At 42.5% G+C, this 8,152-nt stretch overlaps 1 long non-coding RNA gene across 1 annotated transcript; it reads right to left on the reverse strand.

Annotated features, from left to right (window-relative positions):
- Positions 1-2,710: 2,710 nt before the first annotated feature.
- LOC101755336 lies at positions 2,711-7,265 on the reverse strand. Its single transcript, XR_001164452.2, has 5 exons — positions 7,026-7,265; positions 5,149-5,748; positions 4,399-4,683; positions 4,044-4,257; positions 2,711-3,275 (listed from the first exon to the last, which is right to left on the reverse strand). It is a non-coding gene; the product is annotated as an uncharacterized LOC101755336 (long non-coding RNA).
- Positions 7,266-8,152: the final 887 nt, after the last annotated feature.

An 8,152-nucleotide genomic window follows, 5' to 3' on the forward strand; every position in this document is an offset into this window, starting at 1 on the left:
ATGTTGAAATGGACCATGTGAAATTTTGAATATTTATTTTTTATCAAAATACTGCATATTGAATCTTATTTTGTTACATTAATTCTAAATAATATTGTGGTTCAAATGGATTCAAAAATTGATGAGCAGTTTAGGAGATAAATGATTTTGAATCTTGAACCTGTCACATCCTACTTTTTCATCCCACTCCTAGCTAGCCTCCCTCCCATAGCCGAGCGTATGGTCACATCCTACTTTTCCATCCCACTCCTAGCTAGCCTCCCTCCCATAGCCGAGCGTCTTCTGATGTGGACATGACTCCTATGGATACACACATGATAAGAAAATATTTGGAGAGAGAGATATGGATGATGAGGAGATGACATGCTTAGATACGACCATTCGTGCTAAAGATAAGGTGAGCTCGCTCCTGTGTCCTATTTTTAGTTATTTTGATAATAGAATGCTACCTAAAGATATTATTATGATATTATTATAATTAAGAACCATGGAGTGGACCATAAAGTACTTAAAGAGAGGCATGGAGGCGGAGAGGACTAGCAAGGGACGTCCAAGCCAAGTTGGAGGCGCAAACAATATCAAGTTCGAGTCCACCTCGAAGTTCAGCAGCAGTCCACCTTATAATTGACGCCCAGATCACATATGGAGTCCGTTTTGAAAGTTCTACATATCTATGGAAAGCTGAGAAGATACACTTTCCAGTGGCACCAATCTCATATAAAAATTCCATCGGAGTCAACAGGAATCATCGAAACAAGTGGATGTACAGAATCTACCAAGGTGTCGCATCACCTTTTGCCGGGCCTTAGGTCTTATAAGTTTGCTTGGAACTTAGGCTCAAGTTGTTGTGCACTCCAACCAGGAGGAGAACGCCTGAAGGGTGCCCTAGGTCCTCCTCCCCTTAGCCTCCACCTCTTGGATGTATAAGACTCAGTAGCTGCCGTCCTAGACACTCGGGTTTTGCTTAAATTCAATCTGTCATTGACAATCGTCGTTCATCGGTTTGTGAGACCCCAACTTTATATGCTTAGTCCAAGGTTTCTGCAATTTAGTTGTGTTCTTCCTTCCTCTTGCTTGTGTTTTTGATTCGCTTGTAGGAGGTAGTCTTCGTGTGAGGTCAACCGAGATGCGCACGGTTGATAATCAGAGGAGAAGGAGAAGTGGTGCTTCGATTGTAGGGTTCAGATCTTGCTAATCAGAAGCCGGATCAAGTGTGTTGCTACTTCACCAAATCGAGAATTATCCTTACCTGACGGAAGATCGGGCACCCTAATTCCCATCATCTGAGCCTACGACAGGTGATAGCGACATGCCTAGCAAGCGCGCGTGAGAAGCATCGTTCACTTCACCCACGCGCACAAATCTCAAAGTGGAAGATCACTTGACTTCCCACCTTCGGGAAAATAGATGGGATTTCTGAACTGCCGACAACTTGCGCTGGGCCGGATCCTAGGGTATGCCGCGGCCCACCTAGCATATGGTCGGCCCCTTCTTGGACATCGAACAACCCTCATTATAAATTTAGAGTTTATATATGTACTTGCGTATATCACTATAAGTTGAAAGGATATGCATTTTGTGAAAGAATTTTTCATGATCATCAATCTATTACTCCCTCCGTTTCAAAATGTAGGTCATTTTAACTTTCCTAGATACATGGACCTTGTTATGTATCTACACATAACCCTATACTTAGGTGCATAACATCTATGTATCTAAAAATCTAAAACGACCTGCAATTTGGAATGGAGGGAGTAATAATTAGTTGAACCCTGTCTTATCACTTGTCCGTCTATATAACGCTAATGGTTAGAGCTACACTACTGGGAAAAGGGCTTCAGTACCGGTTGGAAACCCCCTTTAGTATCGTTTACGCAACCAGTACTACTAGTTCGGTACTTAAGGAGGGTCTTTTAGTATCGGGTCGAATAACTAGTTTTAAAAAATAAAAAAAATGAAATCAGGCCTCCCACCGGCCTGACCCCCCGCCCTCCCGCCTCCCGCTGCCCTCCCACCCTGCCACCGCACCCGCCGCCCCCCGCCCGCCCCCGCTGCCCACCACCGCCTCACCTCGCCTCGCCTGCCGTCGCCCGCCACCGTCACCCGCCGCACCTCGCCTCGCCCACCTCACCTCACCCCCTCACCCCGCCGCCGCTGCTCCTGCTGATCGCCATCACTATCGCCGCCTCACCTCTCCCCGCCCGCCTCACCTCGCCTCGCCCGCCGCCACTCCCACCGCCCTCCGTCGCCGCCGCTGCCTCACATCACCCCGCTGCTGCTGCTGCTCACTGCCTGTGAGGGGCGAGCAAAGAGGAAAGGGGAAGGGAGGCAAAGGAGGAGAGGAAGTGAGGGTGCTGAGAGAGAGGGGAGAGAGAGAGGATAAGAAGTGGATGGATGGAGAGAGGAAGTGAGGGTGCTAAGAGAGAGGTAGAGGGGAGACGAATGGATGGATGAAGCGGCGGCAGCTGGGGATGGATAAGGCTGAGCTATTTAGTACCGGGTGGTACTAGGTGAAGCTCCCACCCAGTACTAAAGTGCACCAGGTGGACACTTCACCTGATACTAATAGGTGACCTTTAGTACCAGGTGGAGCCTCCACCCGGTACTTTGGGAACTATCCGTTAGGCCTAGTATTAATACTAACATTAGTACTAGACAAAAAATAACCGATACTAAGGTCGAGGACGAATGCTCATATTTATAGTAATGCTAGTTAAAAGGGTTTGCCTTTGGATAATCCACTTAAGTACTTAAAAGAGAGAACATTTTGGCATGAGGTCCGAGAACTATCCCAAAAGTTTGTCAATGCCCATACAGCTTGAACTACTAGCTTAATCTACTGGCCACTGCCGCCTGTTCAACAGTTCATGATGGGCAACCATACTCCATACATGCACAAAAGCTGCCTCGACTCAGACATGATTCATGCAATTAGCATAGTTCATTCATGCATTACCTCACTCCCAAAAAATACACCTATGCTATCAAAGATGAGCGTACCAATTCCCAAGCAGCTAATTGCAGCTAACGATCAAGCAGCGGACATCAACGTTTCCTCTTGTGTGTCCTCCACTGTTTCAGGACGAACTGGACAACCTCCTTCAGTGTTGCTTTCCGCCCTTCCTTGAAATTCCACATCTCAGCTACAGGATCTGCCGCTAGGATTAATTATACTCATTGATTTCAAGCAGAGCTGTTGTCACCAGGGCATAGATTTCTCCACCGAGCTCCTCTTTTAGTTCTTTAAGTTTCGGATCATCTTCCTTGATTACCTCCTACATCAGAGCAAGCGGCATTAGACAACAAATAAGCTACGCTAAAATGTTTCCGAAGATAGATCCTGGGGAATAAACGAAATTCGTTTCATAACAAGATAACTGTCACATAGATCCTTGTAGGGCAGGCAGTGCATATACAGAACAGAAAAATAGCACAGGGATAACATTTTGCACTAAATAAAGATGAGCAAAAAATGCACTGGGCATATCTGCATATAAAGAGTGGCAGGTTAGTATCGATACTTCATGGTGCACATGTGTTGATTTTTGTCAATTGGTTAAAGGTTATGCCTGTTAATGTTGTAGTTAGCATATAAAATAAACAATCTGTGAACTCTACGGTTCGATTTACTTTTCATTTAGGATTCCTTTGTTCATTACTCTTTCTAAGTATATAATGTTAAATGTGGAATCTATTAGTATTGTTTTCACATGACAAATCTAAATACATCAATGTATATAAATTGCAAGTTTGTACAGTCTACCTACAGCTCGATTTACTTTTTCATGTGTGATACTGTCGTCCATTACACTTTCTAAGTAAAAAATGTCAAAAGATGAATCAAGTTAGGACTACATATATTTTGATTAAATTTAGTACATGACAAGGGAAACCAAAACAAGCATAGATATAACCACTGAAAATGTCTCCAAGAGGAAAACTGTATAAAACTAGACATGTTTGTCCAATAGTAATTTGTGCTGTCTGAGCTAGTACTGTATGAAGAAAAAAAAAGGTTCGGTCAAATATATAGATTTTTGTACCATATCTTTTCCTCCAACCGTGACAACATCATAAGGATGCCATTCTGTTTTTTTTTATTTCAGCTTCCCACTTTGAACAAAGAATAGCAGCATTAACTTCGGCATTGTCCTCAGGCAATATTGGCTTGCAAGCATTTGAAAATGCTTTTGGATCAAGCTCACCCATCCTCTTGATGCCTATATGTGCTCGGGCACAACCATGCTCAAGCAGACCCTATTGAGCATTATCCATTGAGCCAGATGATCAACCAAAGCACAAATAAAAATGAAATTAATTGGAATCTTATAACAAAGTATATATCAATACTTCTATGGATCAGTAATGGACAACTTGATAACACAAAGATTAACTTACATTTATTAGTTCTGTCCGTATCTCTTGCAGCTCATCATTGCTTCTGCGTTCCTTGATAACCAGAATTTGATTGGATGACTCAATAAAATCCATTTCATCCACCTTTTCTTGCAACTGATTGCTCAATTCATTGATTTTCTTCTCCGATACTGAATCTTTACCATCTGAGTTGCTCATTGTTTCCAATTTGACCTTCATTTCTTTTATCTCCAGTTCCAGTTTTTGTAAAGAATTTAACTGATGTTTTGGCTCAGGAATCACAGTTGATCCATCTAATTTTTTGTCCTGCGTTTGCATTCAGTGAAGTTCCATGAATCTTGTTTCCTTAACTCTCTCGTTCTCAATGTTTACATAAACAAGCTTTAACAGGAATCATGATATTAAAAAGCTGCATATATTTAATCTAAACTACACCAAATTGGCACAAAAGATTATGGAAAAATATTGCGCATGCAGTTCTAACTTTATGCTACATATCAGTAAATTTTTCAAGTTTAAATTTAATATATATTCAGAGCGACTGTAAAAAAAATATTATATAGTAAACCAAGGAAAAAAGAAAAAGTTAGTATTTATAGCATATTTACCTTATTTTGAGTTTAAAAGGTGCTAATACACTCAAACAAACCACATCTGCATTTTTTAGAAAGCTTTTTATGTTGATTTAATTTGGCGCTATGAAAGATATTCATGTGTCCACTCTAGATATGATGAAAAAAAGATTTATAATACGAGAACAGGCATACGGACCTTATTATCTTCTACAAAAATACTTATTGAACTTCTTCCACATGCAGGAAACTCTTGTCTTCTTATTTGTTGAATTCCTGCCTTTCTACATGTCATTTTTTACCTCTCAGTTGGACCATCCTTCTGGTGTTTGTGAACCGGCCATGGAGCATTGCCTTTGCATCTTCCCTCTCTTTGATGTGCTTGCAGTACATAATTTTTTCGATTTTTATGTTGCATGTTATAGCTTGTGCTGCCACATTGTGATGGGTGATAATATGAATGTCTTGCCCATTGTCGACCGTCCACAAGATGAGAGCTTCCTTGTCCAATGTCACCTACAGACCCATACCCTCTATTATTGGGTCTAAAAAAATCATATCTTGCTCTTTCTCCATGCCAACCACCCAGATCATCAGACTCCACATAATCCTCATACTCCATGTAATCCTCCTCATACTGATAATCATCACTTTCTCCATATTCAGCCCAAGGGCACGGTGATTCAGCATATCTAGGTTGATAGAAACCCCTATTATCTCCTCGTTGTTGTGGAGTTCCCCTTCCATAAAATTGTTGCCTCATACACCCATGATTGCTTGAAGTCATTGCATATACTCCCTATAGCACCATACATGAAAGAACCATGTTACTGAGTATATTTAAACCGTGCATAATGAGAATTTTGTTACCTCTTATTTTGATTTCTGTTTGTAAGACATTAACTCATTGGGAAACTACTAGGTGACTTCAATTGTGGAAAACATCAACCAAATATATAAATTTTGGCTTTAAATTCAAAAAAAAATTATATTCACACCCTACCTATGATGACTGGGCATGAATAAGTAATTTGTTGGATACTTTGCTAGAAGAACATTAACCATCATTAATCATGCACCAAAAAAATAGTAAATCTAACTATGGTTTTTGGGGTGTTGCCTAGGCATCTAGGCATGTTCCCAACGCCACAAGATCCTAGTTACGTCTGGTCACCGCCCCAGCACCAAAGGACACCACAAACATATAAAAAGAACCATGAATAGAACCAGATTATAACGAGGAAAAATCAACTTCAATTGTTTGAACATGCATGTTTACATCAACAGAGGTATCCCAAACATCAGACACCAGTTGAATATTCTGAATATGAAATAGTTCAGTGTCACCTCCAAGCGACAACTGGAAAACAGATTAACTAGAAGAGAGAGAGAGAGAGAGAGAGAGAGAGAGAGAGAGAGAGTGAGAGAGAGAGAGAGGGAGACAAGGACAATCAGATATTTTGCTTGGTTTTCACCATCCAACTTCTCATATCATAACCTCGTATCTATCCTTAAACTTCCACTGTCATTTCTTCCAGCCAATTTGAGTTGGTCATTCTTTTTTTATTTTTTTGCTTCAGCTTCTTCTCAGAATTCATCAGTCAGTCATGACCACAGCACTTCCTCTTTTTTACCCCCCTTGTCTGAGTCTCGATGCCTACCCAATTCTTTTCTCACGTGACTTATTTGTCTTTTCTCTCATAATAACTCTATTTTTCTTCAACAACCTATCCCCAGTTTCTGGAATCTTCCACAAAGTCTCCGAGCTCCCCCATCGAATGCAAAATAGCCAGCAGAAAACCCCAATGCTCGGCGTCAGTTACCCCGTCTAAATTTCCGCCGCTGAAGAATTTTTGGCCACCAACCACCGCATTAGGTCTATGCAGATCGGGCAACGAAGAAAGAATGAACAAGATAAACAGGGGATCCAGCTATAACACCACCGAATCGCAACAAACTAGGACTGGGAGGACCCGGGACCGGATCGTAAACATGCAGGAACGACTGATTTGGACGGATTGCAAGCAGTAAAGAAGGATCCATGTTCCATCAAGCTAAGCTAAGGGGATCGCTTACCAACGGTAGATGAAATAATCACTCCAATCCGGACGGAGCGTGTTCTGTGCGAACAGTAGAGCGTGGAGGAGCGCGGCGGCTACGCGAGATGAATCCGAAGCGACATGCTCCCGTGGAACTGTGGAAGGAGGCCTCGCGATTGTGTTCGGCGGCGCGGCCAAGGGGTCCCGCGGCCAGGGGAGGAGGGTATTGACGTTTTTGTGATGCGTGGGAAGCGGGTGCAGAGTTTCAGGGAAGATGGAACGTTTTTGTGACGTTTCGTCTTCTTGTTTAGAGGTGGCGCAAAGGAACAGTATGTGTTTGTCGAGTAAACTGGGTTTGCAACCTTTGGCGATTTCTGTTTAGCACGATTTGAATGAGCACACCTTCCATTAGTTGACACCCGTCTTTCAAAATTTGACATCCAAGCGTGCAAATTTTTCATTTTCTTTTCTTTTCCAATTACAGCTCATGTGAACGGACAATTTTGCTCATGCCTTATCCTCTCCCTCTGAATACAGAGAACTGCTCCAGTACTCCTCTCTTTAGAGAATTGCACAATCTTAAAGCAATATACCAATTAATTATTTATTTTCTTAACTATTTTGTACGTGGGTCACGAATGGCTCAACCCTCCCAATCCTAGCCCGTGTCGAGGACATCTTTTGTTCGGCACCATTCAAGTCGCACGACGAGGTTCACGTGACTCATGCTTCAAGATAGCAGCGGCGCGATCGAGCAGGTTGAGGCTGTAGCGCTCCATGGCGGCAACCCGTTTATGTCATCCGCTTTTATCGGCGGTGACGGTGACCCTCGCATGAACACATATGTGTAACGTGTTCCCAGTACATTTGAAAACTTTTTGAGTACTTCTCCCTTTCTCTAATCGTCTTGCACTTAGAAAAGCTAAAACGATCAATCAATGAGAAGAGCATCCGCACTTGAACTACGTACACTACTAGAGATTTGGGCTTTAGTCCCGATTGGTAGGGTGCAAATATCCCGAAAATTCATCCGGGATAAACCAACCGGGATAAAAGTGGGGTCTTTTATCCCGGGTCACTCAACCGGGACAAAAGACTCCCCTTTTATCCCGGTTGGTAATACCAACCGGGATAAAACGGGCCACCACGGCCGGCGCTGCAAAA

The sequence above is a fragment of the Setaria italica genome, chromosome VII, assembly GCF_000263155.2.
Source record: "Setaria italica strain Yugu1 chromosome VII, Setaria_italica_v2.0, whole genome shotgun sequence".
NCBI classification, from domain to species: Eukaryota; Viridiplantae; Streptophyta; class Magnoliopsida; order Poales; family Poaceae; genus Setaria; species Setaria italica.